The sequence below is a fragment of the Cupressus sempervirens genome, chromosome 5, assembly GCF_028749045.1.
Source record: "Cupressus sempervirens isolate cs-2001-9-10 chromosome 5, ASM2874904v1, whole genome shotgun sequence".
NCBI lineage: Eukaryota > Viridiplantae > Streptophyta > Pinopsida > Cupressales > Cupressaceae > Cupressus > Cupressus sempervirens.
The window spans coordinates 562243723-562265417 of NC_143122.1; the positions used below are offsets into that span (position 1 = coordinate 562243723).

Genomic DNA, 21695 nt, shown 5'->3' on the forward strand with positions numbered 1-21695 from the left:
ACTAGGTTTGTGCTGACGGGTAAGGGCCCATAACACCCTACCCTTTATCCCTCTTCTCATCCTGAGAAGAGACTCTACATAGGTTGGAGTCCAACTAAACAGACCTTTCCCAAAATTGGTCACTTCTGCCCTCTCCAAGGGTGAGTAATACCAAAACACCCATGTAAGGAAAACTCAAAAAAAATGCAACATAAACAAGGAAGGAAAACAACCAAAAAGACATGGTTTTCAAATCTTCCCACATACCCACAACCATACAACAGTGAAACAACAACAAGATAACATGAACATGAAACCAACCATAAAATCTGAATAAGGGAGATGGGAATTTCCTACCTTAACAAAGAGGTAATGGCAATGAACAAGTTTGAGTAGAGTATCCCTTTCCTTCTTCAAGCTTCAAGAAAATCTTCTCTAAAAGTAGAGATTGGGTAACAACCCACTAGTCCAAGGAAGGCCTCCAAATAATCCTCCAACTCAACCACCCAAAAGGAGCAATAACTATTTCCACCCACTAGCCACCCTAGAAACTCCTAACTCAACCTACACTATGGTTAAACCCGAAGTGGAGATGAGGTGAGGTAACTCAAGATACCCATGATCAATTTTCGCACAAAGGCAAAAAGGGACTTTTTGAGTGACCTCAAAAGTCAAAGCAAGGGGCTTAGGGGTTGGAAAAGACCCCTAACCCATACCCATACCCTTTAGTTAGAAAAAAAAAAGTTTTAAAGCCTTAAGAAGAGGTTTAGAGTCAAATAAAATCTAGGAATAAAATAGGTCCAACTTACTACTCTAACTTAAACCAACTTGGTCCAAAGGTTAAACAATTAACCCTAAATAGCCACTGAAGCACATAACCATTTTACAAGTGTCAAGCGACACTGAAAGAACATAATTACAAACATTTAACATTCACTGAGCAAGGAAGATGCATACATACATCTCACAATAAAAATACGTGAATTACGAACAACAAGGTTTTCAAATATTAACACATAGAGATCAGTTCTGTTTCTCCGTAGGGTTTCTCGGCTAAATATCTACACACTCATTGCACACATCAGTAGTCCCATAAAATCACATGTACATAAATGTATACATATTCAAAAATTCACCTAAATTAAAATATACATCAATAAGGGTTTCTTTATCCTACTTAATTCTTAACCATTTAAAATATCTTAAATAAAAGTCTCGATCCTACCTTTACTGATTTCATCAACATACATATACATGAAACATTAAATGAAAATCATCAAATATATCTGAAAATAACATCACACAACATGAAATAATAAAATATGTTCTAAGAATCAGATAATGTCTCGACATCTCAAGTCGTGAATAACAAAATAAGGGTAATGTATCACTATGCTACGATGGGTCAGAGTGAGGCCTCACAACTAGTTTCTTTTTATGTAGTGGATTATAGATCATATTCTCATTAGGACTTCAAAAGCTCTTTCTTGCATATTTCAACTTCCCATGCTTATATATTTTGGATGAGCTACCATATTTCCTATATATTACCACCTTACATCAAAGAAATTAGGCTTGTACATAATACAAGACTTCAAATACATTTTCTCACTTCAAGGTTCAAAGGTTCTTGCATATTCATCTCTTAGTACTTCTCATGCTTTATTGAATTCTTGCATATTGAATTTTAGATACTCTATTGCATATATCAAACTTTAGATACTCCTTTGTACATATTAAACTCATCATACTTTTCCACTCCATATCATAGGCTCTTCATACCTCCACACTTTTCATGCTTTACCAATTAGTATTTATGGACTACTCATGCTTCACTACACCAAAGTTTACATTAATGCACACAACATGCTGACATTAGTGATAACACTTAACAACTTCTAGAAGTGCCACTATTGGAGAAGAGTATGGGAGCATTTACCTCTGCCTTGATGCCATATCTTGGCAATGGCCACCCAACTAGTTCATTAGATATGACATGTATGCCTATGCTACCCCCTACACCATAACAACAACATGGCCCCATGAATGTCAATTGGGCCCTTGAGCTATATGGCTTTTTCAGATATATGTATCATCCTCATTCACTGTTGTATTAATTACGGTCATGGAAATAGTGATAGGTCTAGGCAAGGTTCCTTGGGTCAATAGTCACTTAATGAGATTTGGAATTGTGATCTTATTCAAGAACACAAGTCCTCTCAAGTCCTGTATAATAAAATATAGGACTTATAAGTACTCTAAAATGTATAATAGATAACAAAAAACAAAAATATTGTCCCATTTTATTTCTATGACACAAACTACCTAATAATTACTCTTAAAGTACGATCCCATAGTCATGATTTTTCCTACACAATAAGCCATCAAAGAACATAAATACAAACAAAATGATTGAAGGTAACCAACAATCACAAAAATCTACAACATAAACAAAAATATGATGTAGTAATTAAAAACTTTTTGAGAGCATAAGATTAATGACTATTTCTTATCGTATCCTAGTGGAATAGATATTACATAAACCATATTCAACTGGTCCTCATGAGAGAGGGTTTCAATTCTATATGTCTCAGAGCATTTACTATAGTAGACATAACTAACATAACAAAATAAATTGATATAGATATATATGAGGAAATCATTGTCCTTTACATGCTACTACATTGTTGATTTGGATTGAAGTTAATTCATATAGTTAAAATACCTTCAACACTATCATAATAGTGTAGTTATCATTTGTTCATAATTGTTATTTATACATCCCTTTTACAACCTTTGCATGCTCACAATACCAGTCTTCAATACTATTGGAAGGACCTCATAGGTCTATCACATCATGACAATTCCCTTTGAGCTAATGGAAAGATTTGGGACCTTAGTCTTCTTAGTGCATCTTTTTCTATTACATAATAGACCTCTTTATTCTTTCATATCCTCATAATGGTGTCCTCCATGACTACTTTGATGAATATCTCTACTTTGTCTTGCATATTCTAGTTTGTTGCTCTTAATTTCAATCGCAATGTCTTTCTTTTAGGATTACTGATTAATGTTCCATTATTTTAAAGCACTATATTTGATGGCAATAATAAAAGATCATATGTGACTATCCTTATTGTGACAGTCTTGTAACCTTTAGTTGTTTTTCATTTTATCTTCTAAGGTCTTCAAGATCTATTTATACTCACTATACATTAATTTCTTCAAACACTCATTCCATGATTTACGACTTTAAAACCTATACTACATTTAGTTTGATAACAATGTTGTCTCTTAACTTTATAGTATTATACTTGACAATCAAACCATCCAAAACTTTTCATCAATACAATAATGACATATTTTCTTTCCAAGAAGCATGGTACCACTAGCTTGCTTATCTTTCTTATTGAAGGCATTCACTCAAAGACATGTTAATTCTTTCATTGAGATCATTTTGAAAAAAGTAATTTTAATCGCCATTCAGTTTGTGTTGCCAAAATTAACAAAACTTGAATGGTGGTCCATTAAGTTTTTAAATAAAAAATCTCCACATCTTCTATCCTTTCCTTTTGTTTTAAAATACACACTTGTACCAATGGGTCTGGAGGATCCAATCAATTCCCAAGTTCCTTTATTAACAAAGGCTAATTATTTGATGTTGATTGGTTTTCTCCAAGCATGATGCAAAATCAATGGTCAACCATTGATTTGATGCATGAAATAACTAACCATCCCTTTGTTTTGAAACAATACCCTCATATCTTCCTTACGTGAAATTGAAGAAATGACCCTACCCACTCAATCTTCTAGGTTAACACACTGATCTGCACACCTTTGAATTCACAAGACAAACTCCACTTGCAAACTTCTTCAAGCATGTAAGTTTTCCAAGTTGCCCAAAACACCTACAAACCCCATATGACTCTAAATGAAATATCCAAGTGACTCAACTAAGGGTTAAATAAGAATTTTATGAGTTATATAATGTCTATTTAACTATATTTAACCATCTAATTGGCTAGACCCAACTCCCAAAGCCCAATTCTTCCAATGCACCTTAGGAGACCTAATTGACAAACTAGTAGCCCTGCATCAACATAAAAACCTAAATAACTTAAAATTTCTCCAAAGAAATTGAAAAGATAATTAAATTTATGGACACCTTTTCAAAGTACTAAAACACAAAAAAATCTTTCATATGGTCATTTTGGACCAACACCCTTGTTTCTGACTGATGCCCTATTTTTTAGCATGAAAATGGCTAATTTAACAAAGCAGCTCCAAGTAATATTGACTCCCAAAACTTGTAACTTTAAATAGTCATCATTCATGGTATAAAACTACCGAATCCCCAAGAATTTTTTTTTAGATTTCTTGGAACCCCAAAATCTTAAATTACCTTCATTCAAACCTTGAAATCTAGGGTATCACCAATATGACCATTCTCCAAACTTCTAGATCAATTTTGTTGATCATACACATTCAAACTAATCATATAAGATGATCCAAATTGCAAAATACCCCATTCATGTGTCTAGAACTCCCCCTACTATACCTAACCACCATTTCCATTGAAATTCCTTCACAAAACCCTCATTGTTCCATAACAGTCAATCAATGTTGCATTATTTCTACATTTTAGGAGTGAGTAGGCTATTATACAAGTTGGAATAACACATCCTATGAAGATAGGGCCCTTTTATTTTCATGGGATGGTCATATTATGAAAAGAACCTAGACTGTTGTAGGAAAAAGTCAAAACTTATAATCTATCAACTGATACCAGTCATTTAACTTTCAGCATAGTGTGTATCAATCTTGTTTAAAACAAATAATGAATGAAAATAAACTTCTATTACATCTCAATGAATGGAAATAAGGTTCCTAATGCATCTCCACTTGGAATCCAAAACACCAAACTAATAACAATGTTGAGAACACATAGTTCGCTAAAAAATAAAAAAAAGTTTTTATTAGATCCATGTTCCTATTCATACTCCAAGCTATCCCTCTCGTATATTTCCTAATTAGCATATATATTATCCTCTTACAACTTCCACAACCATATTTGGTTGGTTATAAGGCTTACAAATAGTTAATGATCCCCTTAAATGGGATTTCCCTCCAAATGTACTCCTAGTTGTTGTTATTCAAAGTTTTGAATTAACAACATTACAAAATATTGAACTTTTATTGAATACTAACATTAATTACTAAATTTCTAATACCTTAATCTAGACTTTAGAGCTTTATTTGACTCTATGACACTACTGGTTCACATATAACTATATTTATGTCATGTGAGGACATTAAAAACATGTAACTTAGTCTTTTTATGACATTACAAAATAAACACATTTGATTACATTCTTGTCCATTTGTATTGCTTGGATATCTACTTGTCCACCTCACTCCTCTAGTATTCATTGTGTGTTTTTGTATCTTCATAGAATGATCTTGGTGCCCCTACACCAATGCATCAAGCTTTTCAGCTTGCTTGTGATAAGTTGGTTTTAAATCAAAAGTAACATTGATTTCTTGTTCAAATTTCTTATGGAAAAATGAATTATTTGGAGTTTATGATATTGTCTAAAATTTATTTAATTCCATATCTCCTATGGGCTACAATTCTTTACTATAAATCAGTGCCTTTCAAAAATGTGGCTTTGCTAAATTTGTAGCTATAGTTCTAACTGATATCCTATGTAGAACATGACCATCAATTATGCTGCATCAATGAAATGTATTTTAACATATTCTTTGATATTCTTCTCCATAAATTTTTGGTGCCACTTTTAGTGGGCATGTATTCCCTCAAGATTACTAACCTTTATGTGTCTTGTATCACTACCATCTAGTTTTTGCAGTGGCTATTTAACTAGATGAAAATGAACAAATTTTTTACAGAGATGGAGAGAGAGTGTTATTAAAAACAATAAATTTGGTAGCCAAGACCAAATTTTTTATACAATGATAGAAGTTGGTCTGCCTTGAACTATTAACTATTATTTTATTATTGCATTAGTCGTTTATCTTTAATTGACTAACTTTTATAATACTTATATATGTAAGTTTATATACTCTTACCTATGAATAATGAAGATGACATATGCACTATTATGAAGATGACAACAATTAGATTAACCTCCTAAACATTACCACATTTGCAAAGAAAGGGGGATTTACTAGAGTCTCTAGTTTGGAACATTGGGCATTTTCCAAGGCATTAAGGTCTAGGTTAGGAAAAATAGAGAGACAACGAGGACATTTTATGCTAAGGTGCATCCATCAATCAATACATTCAACATGGAAGTTATGTGCACAAGGTAGCCTACAGACATGTAATTAGAGAGGTTACTTATCATTAAAACACAACCAAGTGTTAAATATATGAACCAAGTTTCCCTTAACAAAGTGTAACACAATTATTTATAACAATCTTAAACTGTATATCTCATTTCCTACATGGAACTCCTCAAGGCAGATGGGGCACTCACTACAGTATGTAGGTACTGCCTTCATGTAGAATTTTGAAAGCTCATGAATAATTCTTCAACTTCTTCTCTTTGCATTTTACTCATTTTTAGTAAACCAAAGAAAATAAATACTCATTTAAATAAAAGAAGCTAATCAATGTATAAAAGAAAAAATAGTTGTTAGGGTTATTTGACCACTAGTCTACTACATCATAGTCTTTGAAAGAATATTTGAATTGATATATAACTATGAATTTCAAGTCCATGCATTAATTGAATTAAAATTACATGTATACCCCTAACCTATCTTCAAGTACTATAAGAATAACTCCTTCAAACAAATGGAGCTCAGGGAAACACTAAATTTTACAAGTTCCAATTATAATCAATAGACTACAAAAACCTACTAACAATAAATAGAGTCTTACTATTGTTTATATTGATGCATTTTAACAAAGTAAATATTAGTGTAACTTGATCTCCTGTGGTGTTGGGAACATTTCTAGTGGTTAAGTTATAATATAACAATATTTTAAGAAGTTATAAGTAGACGACACTATGGTTTCATTGATTTCAAGTCTCCTGAGGAAAGTGAATCTATCTTACATAAGACAGACATAAGATTATATGATTAGTAGTATATTCTCATGTATTTTTGGCTTCTTTCCATGTGATGATGGTGTGCTTTTGTGCAGGTTACTGAAATTGTAGCAGATTGCATGCACAATTATCTTTTGTTTGAGCACATTTTGAAAGTTCAACTTGTTCCATCTAAGCAAATTCACCCTAGACTATAAGACATTTAAAAGAAATTTGATTTTCATCTAGAAATAATTTTCACATTCATATGCATTATCAATCATAGATTATACTATAGGAACATTATGAATACCTATTATGATTGGGCATTGATAACAAGGTTAAAGTTTTTTTTTCTTTTTTTCTTTTTTTGCATTAGTTTTTGTTGCCTCTGATGCACTTCTTTTGTGTATTCATTTTTTTTTTTTGGCTTATAGTATTTTAATTGTTGAAAATAGGTCTTTGTTTTGTGGCATTGATAATATTTCTCACCACATTTTGTTTATTAAATTATTAGTTATCATGAATTGCCTAAGCATATATGATTGTTACCTTTTGATTTTGTATGCCTTAGAATTCACATTGCCATCTGTAACATCTTATATTAATTATGTACACACCTATGGTAACACATAAATTTAACAAAATATCATTAATAAGGAAATAATCCATGTTGAGTATCTTACCTCATCTCCATGCAAAGAGTGCTTCATAGTTTACTATGTATTGAAATTATAGAGGTTGAGAACAACACTCATGTTACATAGAGTCACATATTTAACAATCTATCTGATCCAACTTGGAAAGTGAAGAATGAAAAAAAACTAAGGATATTTATGTAGAATTTCATAAAATAGTGAAAAAGAGATCTTTCTTATAACTATTTTTATTAGAAAATGCCAAGTAGAATGCATAGTTGTGGAAACATTTTATTTTACCTTCTAAGGTCTTCAAGATCTATTTGCATGAAATACACCTCTATGAAATAACATTTCACCCCAAACACTATTCTTTAGTACCTTTGAAGTGGGTCTTAGTGCATTAAGCAATTAAACACTTGATGAAACACATGTAACAACATTCATAGTTAAGCACTCTTTTGAAAACCTTTGAGCACTTATTCACACAATCTTTGTAAAAAAGATCATTGGTTTGTGCTCAAAACATTTGTATCCATATGTTTACTATCTTTTTATGTTCTAGATTTGTTGGAGACCCAGGGAATTGCACTCAAAATTGCAAAAAAATCATTGTATTATAATGCAAAAGTGTTTTTACAATTAGAGAACACATTAGTTACACCAAATTTTTCTTTTAAAAACATATGTGTAGATATAAACATTAAGTACATGTTCAATTTTTTTGCAGATAATATACACATTAGTTAGATCAAATTTTTCTTTCAAAACCATATGTGCAAATATAAACATTAAGTACAACATGTCCAATTTATTTGTAGATATATTTTCTTATGAAGAAAGACCATGCCTAACAACATGAACCCAAAACAAAATAATGGGAAAATGGCTACATTGTGGTGTTAGTTCTAAAGAAAATTTGATAAATGTGATTGTCCTTCCAAAAAGTGTAAGGGCTTAAAGAATCAAAGAATTCTAATCACAACAGCGTAGAGACATTGTAGGCAACATGATCACATTGAAGGTGGCCACAATTTTCATCCATTTTTGAATGTGGGTTTCCTATTGGAGAGACATGGAGGTGAGCATATCCAAGCTAATGATAAAACTCCCATGGAAGAAGATGATAATGTGCTAGAGGACATGATTGAAGAAGATGGTATTGGAGTGGATGATGAAGAGGCTCATGATGATGGTACTAGTGCATCTGATAATGATGATGAAGATGGTTTTGACATACCTTTACTTGAAAAGGCACACGAACAACTCTTCTCTCGACTATAGTGTTGTTGGTGAACTTAAAGGTTATGAATAGTTTATCCAATGTAGCAATGTCATGTATGCTAAGGTATGCCATTTTTTTCATCTTCAATATTAGCATACAATTACTATTTATTATATTAACAGTGCATATTTTCTATTGTAGGTTGATAGGTGAGTTTTTGTTACCACCATTAAATATTTTACCTCATTTTTACCAAAAATTATCTACCATTATGAATCAAATTGGAATGAAGTATCAAACAATACATGCATGTCCCAATGATCACATTCTATATCATAAACAACATGAATTTGCAATAGAATTCCCTAATTTTCATATTAGTAGATATCAGCTAGATTAAATAACAAAAAAGGTGTCTCACAAATTTCTTTGATGCATTCTCATTATTCCATGTCTTCAATGATTATTTAGGTGCACTAGCCTAGCACAATATATGGATTACCATGCACACAATAGAAGTCAAGATGACAGTATATGAATGCCTATAGATGCTTCTACATTTAAAGAGATAGAAGAAACATGATCACACTTTAAAGAAGAACCTTCTAATATAAAGCTTTCATTAGTAGTGGACAATGTCAATCCATTTGGAGATATGAGATCTATTTACTCAGTGTGACCTATTTTTGTTATTAACAATAACATTCCTCCTTGGATGTCCATAAAGAGGGAGCACATAATGTTTTCAATGATTGTGCCAGGTATTTTTTTATTTAATAGTTTTCTAAATTAATTTATAAACAATGCATGAAAATTTTCATAATAATTATGTAATGTTTATGTTCATTCAATTACTAGGTAAGTACCAAGTTAAAGATATGAACATGTATATTAAGCCCCTAATTGATGAGTTGTTGAAGTTATGGAATGGCATCACTATGTATTGCATCTCTAGACCAATAGGACATCGATAATTTTAATTCCATGCAATGCTTGTATGGACAATACATGATGCCCTTAGGCTAACTCATTTTTGTGGTATGTTATATTGTTAAGATCACATATTTTTTGTCTATTATAGTGTTTACACATTACTTATTTTATTCTTAAGATGCACATGATAATTGTACATGATCTTTTAGGTTTTTAGATGAAGGGAAAATTTGCATTTCTAGTTTGTGGTCTAAAGATGAAATCTCCTCATTCAAGAAGTTTAGGAAAGAAGGTGTTTGATGAGTTTAGGCACTTTCTCTACAATAATCATAAGTATTGAATTACCAAAAAACATATTTTTAATGGGAAAAAAGAGACATCATCAAGGCCACAAAGAATGACACTTTATTTATGGAAGTTAGAATATGATTGACTAAATCATCAAGGTAATGTTCAATTTGTTGTTAGAAGTTTAAAATTTATATTTTGATATTGTCTTATATTTACTAATGATGTAATTTATGCTTGTGAATTTTGGCAAGGCATCAATGACCAACTTCCTAGAGGAATGAAAAGTTATCCTACTCAATTTAGTAGGTTACCATACTAAAAGGATTTCCCAATCATGCATTTGTTTGATGCTATGCATATTGGAAAGAATGTAATAGAGACACTATGAAAAATATTGGATGGAATGTGTGATAGAAAAAAAATTGTCAAAATTTGTATTGACATTCATGAATCCAATCATGCATTAAAAGACTTCATTGAATCAAATAGTAATGGAGATAGCATAAATACAAGTTCCCTTTCTTTGTTATTAACAAAGCAACAAAGTGATGCATTAAAAGAAGTCATTTAAAAAGAAATAAAAATAAAAATCAATAAGATTTGTTGCAAATATAAGCACTCTTCTATCAAAGACTGGTGATTTTGGGCCAGGGTTAAAAACACATGATTGACATGCCTTCATCAAGGTAAGTCATATTCTTTATTTAACCTATTGCATTATTAATAATATATTGAAATGATCATTTTTTAATGATTTCAATATGTCCTACCTCTATCCCTCCCACACCAATTTGACAACAACATTAAAAAAGTTATAAATGGCCTTGGAAAATACATGAGGTTAGAAGTGTTTTTTCTTAGATTTGTATAATTTTACTTGAAATCTATTGTATAATTTTATTTAAAATCTCATTTATATGTTCTTGTGTGTTGAATCTCTTTTAGGTGGCTATCATCTCAAAAAATTGATAAAAAAGATATAAAATATTAGAAGAGAAAAATTTCATAGCTTATGTGTGAAATGCAAAAGTGTCTACCTTCAACCTTTTTCAATGCTCAAGAACACTACCTCATACATCAAGTTGAGGAGATTTAATTGTGTGGACCTATACAAACTAGGTCAATGTATGGATGGTTGAGTGACACTTGAAATTTATGAAGGGCTTGGTTTCACAAAGAGCATGTCCTAAGGATTCTATGGTAGAGAGGTATATGATTTACTAGACCATGGTCTACATTAATGAATATCTTCCAAAGTTTGCTAAAAATATCCATGTGGATCATATTTGGGATCTCAACTTTAATAAAAAAAATTGAAGGAAAGTACCTGATAGGGAAAGGTAGATTGAGGAGATTGAAATGTAATTATAACTTATTTTTTTGTAGTTTATTAATTCTTATCCATTGTCAATATAAGTTGTTTCTAATTGCTCTAATTATTTTCTTTATAGTTGGTCGTGAGTGGGATGCACTACATTTGTATATTGCAAACAATCTTGATTCGATGATGGCATGGATTGAATAGTCTCAAGAAAATGGTTGCTCATTAACATGAGACAATGTTGCATCCTTGGTTAAATAAGTTCATCATAATGGAGATCCCAATGTTATGCCAATGGTACTTGATCTGGTATATGGCTTAAGAGATACAAAGGTATGTAAAAGATTACTAATAATGAGCCATAAGTTTAATATCAACTCATAGATTGATGTAAATAATCTTGACATGTTTGAAAAATTATAGGTCAAATACCACAAATCTATGTACTACCATGGCTATAAATTTCACATAAAAAAGTTATATGAAATGAAGAAAATTTGTGATTCTAGGATAAGTGTAGTCTTTGTGGTCACTAATATTTCATCTAGAACTGACATACATCCTCAACAATCTAAAAATTGATACTATGGCATTTTAGATGATATACTTGAGTGTGATTTTAATTCATTCAAAATAGTTCTATTTTTCATCAAATGGTTTAGGCTACAACTTAATCAAAATGATCATGATAGGACTGTTATTGAACATGATAATGGATTTACAATGATTAATACAAGCTCATTTGAGCCAGTCAGAGATGAGCCCTATGTTCTTCCAAGTCAATTCAAACAAGTGTTTTAATTTTGTATTCCACACAAACCAGGTTAGTCATTTATTTTTAAACATGATCCAAGAGGAAGGATGGTAAATTATAATTTGATAGAAGAAGAAGATACTGAAGAAGTAGAAGACAAAGAAAATAACAATCACAAAGGATTGTTACCCAATGATGAAGAAGAATATGGTGATGATTTTGGTAATGCTGATGGTAATGATGGCGGCGATGATGATGATGATGATGATGATGATGATGATGATGATGATGATGACGATCATGATCATGTTGATGAAGATGGTGATGATCATGGAAATGATGGTCATGATGATGATGGTAATGAAGATGATGATGATGGTAATGAAGATGGTGGTGGTGACAATGATGATCAAAGTGACAAGTATGATGATGATGATGATGATGATGATGACATGGATGAAGATGATGATCAATGAAATGTATGTCTAGGTACAATCAGTTTCAACTATGATGGGGTCATGTACCTCCAAACTTTTCTTTCAAAACCATTTGTGCAGATATTAAGATAAAGTAGAATATGTCAAATATTTTTTTTTACATATACACATTAGTTACACCAAATTTTTGGCTAACTTAAGATAAATGATTTACATATACAATCTACTTTATTATTAATATTTTTTTTAGTAAGTCTATTACTTTCATTTTATTGCTGATTCTTTTTCACAAGGCGACGTGGATAGACCACCACATTGCACAAGCAGAGATCCACCATCTCATGAACCTTCTTCAATAGAGGTAAACCTTAATTATTGTAATTGTTCAAATTATATAGAAAAAAATGTCATATTATTATGTTCTTTCAAAACCATATGTGCAGATAAAAACATTAAGTACAACATGTCAAGTACTTTCATTTTGCTGTTGATTTCTAAAAATTAAGTCTTTTTCATAAGGCAACATGGGTAGACCACCACATATAGGAAGACATGCACCATTTCACACACCTTCAGTGGAGGTAAACATTAATCATTGTAATTTTTATTGTTATATACAAACAAATGTCATATTATTATGTTCTTTTTGTTATGGCTTTGGAGTTATTTTGATGAAATTTTATTGATTTTGAATTTTGCAGATATACACATTAGTTACACCAAATTTTTCTTTCAAAACCATATGTGTAGATACAAACATTAAGTACAACATGTCAAATACATTCATTTCGCTACTAATTTCTAAGAACTAGTAATCTTTTTCATAGGGTAACATCGGTAGACCACCACGTACAGGTAGGGCTGCAACAACTCAAACACCTTCAATAGAGTAAACATTAATTATTGTAATTTTTATTGTTATATAGAAACAAATGTCATATTATTATGTTTCTTTCTTTATGTATTTTGAGTTATTTCGATAAAAATTTACTGATATTGATGTCAAAAATGATAGGACAAAGCTAGAATGATAGTAGATCAAATGTGATTTAAAATAGCGGCATCATTTCTACATGACATCACCTTTAGTTTTGACCTATGTTCATGGCCCAATAACTCAAAAAAAGATACACTGATGAAATTGTTAATATTATCATCAACTATGGCACAAGCAAGGAGAAAGAGGCACTGAAAAAAGAATTGGACCGTAGGGTCCAATCTTTGAAGGTAAGTAGTAATTAATCTAAAACAATAATAGAAGTTCAATAGATGTTAATATTTTATAGTATCTTATGGATCATGATCTAAAATATTGTGTTCTAATACAAAAATATGTGACAGTTGTTTGTTTTCATCAACATTATAAGTAAGTAGCACACAACCTTCATGTAAGTAACACTTTCTTTGTTTGTTTTCATCAACATTATAACACTTAATTTTTTTTTTTTTAATGCTTCTAGCTAGTATCCCATTTTATCTTTATCCATTGCAAATTTATTTGCTAAAAATATTGTATTCCTCAGCTCGTGATGAAGTACGGATGTTTCTTTCAGTTGATGGTCCAATATTGCCTTGTTCATTGTCAGTAACAAGGAGCATGCAAACATCCTCATCTATGCCCAATACAACTAGTAAAACCTTGTATTGCTATATTGCATAATATGCTAATCATGCTAATCATGCCTTTTTTTTGTTGGATGGATTTTGTACTCATATACCTATTTTTTGCACTAATAGATAGACCTTTAATTGATAGATCAATAGAGAGCAGTACTACTAAAGCTGATCCATTTCCTAGAGCAATCCGTGTGACTAGTATTGGTTCATTTGAAGGGACATTATTGTTGAACAAGAAATCTATGTTTCTTTTTAAATTATGAAAACTTCCAAGTGCTTTAAAATTGTTATTATTTAAAGTGTAAATTTAGTTTACTTATACATAACTCATTTTGGACTGATAATCATTTTATGTTTTTGTAGATAATAATGTTTTATTTGACCATCTTTTTGATATGACATTGAGGCTATTTGGACCCACCATATGTAAAAGGTACATAGTTTTAGATCATGGCTACATAATTTTTCTTTTCTTCCATTTACTATGCTATATTAAAGTTATTGATCTAACAATTTAAAGTTTTTTTTAAAGGTGGAATTTATAGGCTTCTAAATTAAAAAAATTAGCTAATTACATCTTTTGAGGACTTATTTGGAAAAAATTATTTTGAGACCGGCCTACTTCTGAAAAGAGCATCAAGGCATATAAAGACTATGAGGGATCAATATAGAAGGGGTTTTATGAAGAACCCAAAGTATGTGTGTCCTCCTATGATTCCATCGATGGAGTGGAATGAAATAATAGAATATGCAAAGGAGAAAAGGCTATGTAAAAATAGAGTAAATGAACCAACACAAGGTAAAAGAAGGTATCTTACGTTAGCATTAAGTACATTGTAATCATGCACTAATTAGTGATCTTTGTAAATATATAATCTAACATGTTTAAAACTATTCATAGACTATAGGACACATCCATGGCTACAAAAATGAGACTAGAAAAAGTTGGCCAACACAAACTTGGCTCTAGTGGCTATATGAATCTTCAGTCTCGACTTGTAAGTAGGAGCAATGAAATTTCATATATATATATATTTTATATAATGTTGCAAACAATTTTATTTAATGAAACCATACATGGAAAATTGATGATGTTAAGCAAAAAATACAAGGCATAGAATTCAATGTGGAGCTCATAGATGAAGATAGAAAAATTTCCTTGAAGGAAGGCTATAAAGTCATGGTTGCACACCTATGCCAAGAACCTAAAATCCTTACCCAAGAATTTGGTACACCAAATGAGACATAGGTAAATTGGTTAGATGAAAAGTAAATGAAATTGAATGGTAAAAAAAATTCTTTTTTGGTGCTAGTTTTGAACATAAACTGACTGCATAACAATGTGCATAACATTTTACTATAGCCTTCATATCCTATCATAGAACCTACTCATAATGAAAGCCAAGATGTGCATTATAGTGGTAGAGGTATTAATTTGCTATTGAAAACTAATTATGCAATTATTAATACAATTTAACATCTTCAATTGAAATTTGATGTGTATCATTTTTTTTAATATATTAGAGCATGTTGAACATCATGGTGAAGGAGTGCAACATGTTCCAAGTGTTCAACATGTTGACATGGCAGTGGATCAAAATTTTAATGTACATGATGTGGCATTGTCAGGTAAGAAAAATGCATGTTATGTTGTGTACTAGTACTTAATTATAGACTTTTAGTAGTTAAAAAAAGAAAAAGAGTATGCTAATTCAACCCATTTACTTGTTCTTGCAACAGAGCCCCTTTTAGTGCAGCAATCTCCTGCTCCTCCAAAGAAGAGGAGCCATTGTAATTTGACATTACATGTGCCACAAGAGGAGGACAATGAGGAATATATTGATGCTCCTTTTAGCCTTTTTCTTAACAGAGCAAAGAAAAACAAAAAGAAGAAATGATGTTTTCAAAATGGTCTTTGATAAACCCTATTGGATAATGAAAGAATTTTTTTTAAAGTAATTATCTAAGAATGTTGCATATAAATATTGATTTTTATTTTATGTTAATGAGTATTATTATGTGTTAATGAAGTCTTGATTAGTATTGTGTATTAATAAATTTTATATCATATTAATGAATGTTATGTGATTTTATTGGTTGAATGTTATAGTTCATAAATGGACGAATGAATGAATGAAGTATGTAATTAGATGATAATGGGTAATTTAGATTGATGTTAAGGGGAGGGGGTGAGGCCAAATAAGCTTCCACCTTCATGTGGTTGGCCTTGTTAAGTAAAGAATATTATAGTATTCTCAAAACCAAGTGAAGCTCAAACTAACATACCAAGGAATCACAAATCCCAAATCCATCTACCTCCCATCTAGTCATCCCAATAGGTCAACTTTTCTACCCTTTTTTGCATATTCAATATTATATTATTCATAATCTTGATAATGGCAGCCTCCATCTTGTCAGTAAGTTGTTCCTATCTTATCCTTTTATTTTTTTAAATGTGTCTATTTCTCTCCTACCATAACTCCCATTTGACAATAGATGGTGTTGCAATCCACAAGCCACCATACAAACAATCCTTATTTTGCATAGATGTTTATCTTTTCTCTTAGCTATTTTGTAAATAGGAATTATAACCCTCCTTAGTGTTCTAGTATGCAATAGTCATTTGGCAATTGCTCTGAACAACCTCAACCCCATATCACAAATCACACACATTGTGATTATAATGAGCACCTATCTCATATACAAAAACTTACTCATACACATCACAAGTACACAAGTTAACTAGCTTTCCATACATCACATACATAGTAAGTAGCTCCAACATACATCACAAAGACTATAGTGACCTGCTCACATGTGAATCAAAAAACAATAGTGACTAGTTCACATATAAGGGCTAATCTTTTCCCACCCATGTGCATTGTGTAGTACATTATGGGTCCCATTCCCTTCCTTGGTCTTGGCACCAATTGATACTTGGGAAGGGGATTAGGTTCATCCCATGCTAAACCCATTTGGGTGAATTTTACCATTTCCACTTCAAACTAAACCCAAAAGCATACCATGAGGTTCATCCAATTACCACCTACCTATTCCTCATTAGAAATTATCTTCCTTGCAATCCCTCAGATAGCCAAGTAATTAATCCTTGAGGAGGGAGCCTCATGATATGTATTAGATATATGTGCCACAAATCCTTTGAGGAGCCTACTCATAAATGGTTTCCAAGGCCCACGGACAAGTAATTCCCCATCTTTCTCAAGGTTAGTGATGAAGAGTGCAACAAGGAATTGAATGGTTAATAATATATTTTGAATGATCAATTATTCCTTAATGTAATTGGAATGCATAATGATGAAATTTGATCATTAGGAATTGGAACTCTCTTAGAATTGAAAGTTTTATATTGTTATATATGAGTGGGATCTAAAACCTAGTTTTAAATAGTAGAGTATGTCAATAAAAGTATCAATAGGGGACATTGCAGCAGTAGAGTATCCTAACATCCCTTGTGAGGAAGGAAGTGAGTGGAAAGGAAACTAGTAAGTCTTTAATGGTAGCAATTTATATATATATCAACTAAATATTGGTGAGGGTCTAATAGATAGTTATTAATTACTAGAAAAGTATCAAAATGTTACACTTTGACTCAAATCAAGAGTCACATATAAAATATTTATTAGATGATGGAGGTTGTGATATAACACTTTAAGATATGAAGTTATCTATTCACCTAGGCATCAAATAAGATTCAACACTCTATCATAGATTATCAAATGATGGGGGCACACAGAGATATAAAGGATATGAAAGAGGAGCAGTCACAAACCTCTACCAATAACACAAAATCTGAGTTATTAAAGTGGATAGATGATAAGATGATCATAGAATTGACTAAAGATTGAATGATATCAAGATTACTATACTGTTCATGGGGATGATGCACTCTTCATTGCAAAAGCTTGTTACTAGACCACAACTACTCTTTGTCAGTTGGGTAATAGACATGAAGCTCTCTCAAGTGTGAGCATTAGCAAGAATATGTTTGAAATGATTATCAAAAACTTGTTGTTAGAGAGGATTGATCATACTGTGGAGCTTTTTGAGGAAAGTGGATCAAATTGGACATTGGCAAAAATTGGAACCCCTAGCAAGCTTTACAATTTTGACCACATTCTCTTTGCTAGAAACGACATGCATGATACACCAATGATAATTTCTCTTCAATATGTTATTTATGAGAATGATTACCTTGTGGGTATGGCCTTTCTTGACTTGACAAAGAGAACTTTAGGCATCACCAAGGTTCTTAATGACAACCAATACTCAAATCTAGAATCTACTATGATAGCTCTTGGTTGTATGGAATGCTTGTTACATCTAGGTAGTGCAAAGTGCACTAATAATAAATGCCTACATGATTTATTAGCAAGTTTTAATGTTCTCTTAACTAAAAAGAAGAAATCTGATTTCAAGACTAGGGATGTTGATCAAGATCTTTGTCACCTTGTAAAAGCTTCAATTAAGTCATTAAAGGACATAGTTATAAGTTTAGAGTCTACTACTGGAGCTTTGGGGGCCCTCCTCTCTTATATAGATTTTCTTGCAAATGACAAAAATTATGGAAATTTTACCATTCAACATTATCACATAGGCAGATTTATGTGGCTAGATGTTGCAGCTTTATGAGCATTGAATGTTCTTGAAATTAAAATAGATGTGAACAAGAACTTTAGTTTATTTGGATTAATGAACAAGACATGTATTGTTGGCATGGGGAAGAGATTGTTGAATAGGTGGCTCAAGAAACCTCTCTTATATGTAGAAGAGATCAAGTGTAGACTTGATATGGTGCAAGCATTTGTTAAGGATGCATCATTATGCCAAGATTTAAGACTTCATCTAAAAAGAATTGTAGATATTGATTGACTTGTGCAAAAACTAGAGAAGGGTAGGGCCAATCTACAAGATATTTTAAAGCTCTATCAACCAAGGACCTTTAAGTTTTAATGTATTTGATTTTTTATACTATGCATTTGCAATAAACATGCTTTGTATTTTTTCTCTTCTATGATCACATGAATACGTTTGTACTAAATTTATGTGTTTATTTCACAACAATGGCATTGTTATTTTGAATGAATATTGATTATTGCATTCTATCTAAATTTATTTATGTGTTGTGCAATTGCACTTACTAAATAAATGGTGTATTTTGTCATGTATAATTGTTCTTAGCTATCATGCTAAGCTTGCAGTTATTAGATAACACATCTTTTACAAAATGAGAACTATGGTTTTCAAGCACTTAAACTATTTTTGGATTTTTTTTGTTCACTATAGTTATTGTACATGTGACAAACAAGCATACAACTTCTTGTAATCAAAAATTCACTCAAATGATATCAAGGGGACTTTTCTTTATTGATCAAGGAAAGATATTTGGATGCCTTTGACCTTTGGACAAATGAAGAGCATTTGACAAAGTTTGTAGCACTTGTGGAGGCTAATATCAATCTTAATCAACTTGACAATGGAGATAACATGATCTCAGCTAGTTACGATCCTAGTTTGACAACACTTAAGAGTGAACAAGATGAAGTAGAAGAACAAATTCAAAAAGTACATCATAAAGCAACAAATGATCTGGATCTTCCTATTGACAAGGCTTTAAAATTGGAAAAAGATACACAATTTGGACAAGAGGAAAAAAAGCACAAAAGAATTTGAATGCACAATATATAGTCTTAGAAACATAGAAGGATGGACTCAAATTCAGAAATGCAAAACTTGAGTGACTTGAGGAGCAATATATTAAGTTATCAGATGAATATTCAAGTAGTCAAAGGCAACTTGTTACCTATATGGTATAGACAATAACAACATTTACTAAGATAATTTTTTTTTAGTCTATTTTTTTACCTTATTTACTATTTAATCTTTGTGATAAATAATTCTATACATAGTCTTAGTAAAATTTTCTTTGATATTGTGTTCTTTTTAAATATATTTATGGCTTTAACTAATATGCCTTCACTCATTATTGAGTCCTAACTATTTTTATTTAAAGTCCTTAAAGCTCAAATGATTACTTCAAATAATAATGGCTAGATTAAGCTATTCCTTTTGTATGTTTATTGAATCTTTCGAAAAGAATGTATTATTATAGGAAAAATAATTTTTTTGTAGGTGATGATTGATTTGAAAATCTCTTAATGCTAGTTGGATGATTTTGTATGGATATCATGTAATGTTGTAAGACATGTTTTGAATGAATTGGTTCTTGAACTCATAGGCCTTTGATAGCATACAATGATAGTCTATGTTAACACTTAAGTAGTTAACTCTATGCTTCATATTTCTTTAGGAGTTAGTCTCGCCTCTTCAACAAACCTATATGTTTGGAAGAATTAAAAGCTTAATTTTTTCTATTGCAAGAATTAGACCTCTTCATTGCTGCACTTGGAGACTAATAATTTAATTTTTTAACAAATTAATTTGTTAGCACTGTTATTTCTTACACTACTACGAGTATGTAAAAATGTCGAATGCAAGTCATGGACATTAGAGACTTGTTTGTGGAAAGGATGCATAGTTGTTAGTGGAAGAGATGCATAGCTATAACATGTACATAGCTTCATTATTTATCCTTTCTCTTTTGGCATGACAGGACACATAATCATCAAACAAGTATGGTTTTTACACATCTTTTTCATAACACATTTATATAATAGCTAATTATAATTAAACTCAGATTTTAAGAGACTTTGAAGATTTGCTCATATCTTATGTAAGAATTTTTTGTAAATATGACATGCTCACCTCAATGTGGATAGATAAGACTATTTGACAAATACTTAAAACCTTAGCCCTCTCCTAATCTATGATGCTTTTGATAGTGAATATCCATTGATATGTGGAAGTTGGAACTGGTTGATTTAGTTATTCTGCTATTGAATAAAAGACTAGGGCTCACTTTGATTTTTTCCATATGTGCACCCAGCCTATACCTTCTAATTTTTTCACTTTCATGTTATCTAGGCTACCTATTTTAATTTTTCTACTTTGGAGAAATGTTGTGATCAAGCACTGAATAAGATTGGATTCGTGTATTGTAGTCAAAATTCAAATAGTTAGATGTCTTGATTTCAGCTTTATAGGAAACTCTTGAGCTGCTCTTTGTGTGTCTGATTACTTAATCTTCTATACTAATTTAAACAAGCCAAAATTACATGAACTATAATTTTAGCTGTGTGATGATTCATCTTTCCTTATTGATCTATGTTCAATGTCTTTTCTCTAATTTTGGTATGTTTGGAACTTTAGCCATGTTAATTGTTGTTTTCATAGTGGGATAGTCTACTTATGCTCATTATGTACAACACCTTTTTAGTTGGTTTATCATTATACTTGAGTGCTCTTTAGGGTTATCTAATACTACTAGATTCAGACACTCTATATAATATATTACCAAGAGATAT

General features: G+C 31.2%; 1 pseudogene; it reads left to right on the forward strand.

Moving 5' to 3' along the window:
• LOC149557172 (DNA mismatch repair protein MSH2-like) overlaps nucleotides 1–20123 on the forward strand; it is an 84250-nt pseudogene extending 64127 nt beyond the window's left edge.
• The last annotated feature ends 1572 nt before the right edge of the window (nucleotides 20124–21695 follow it).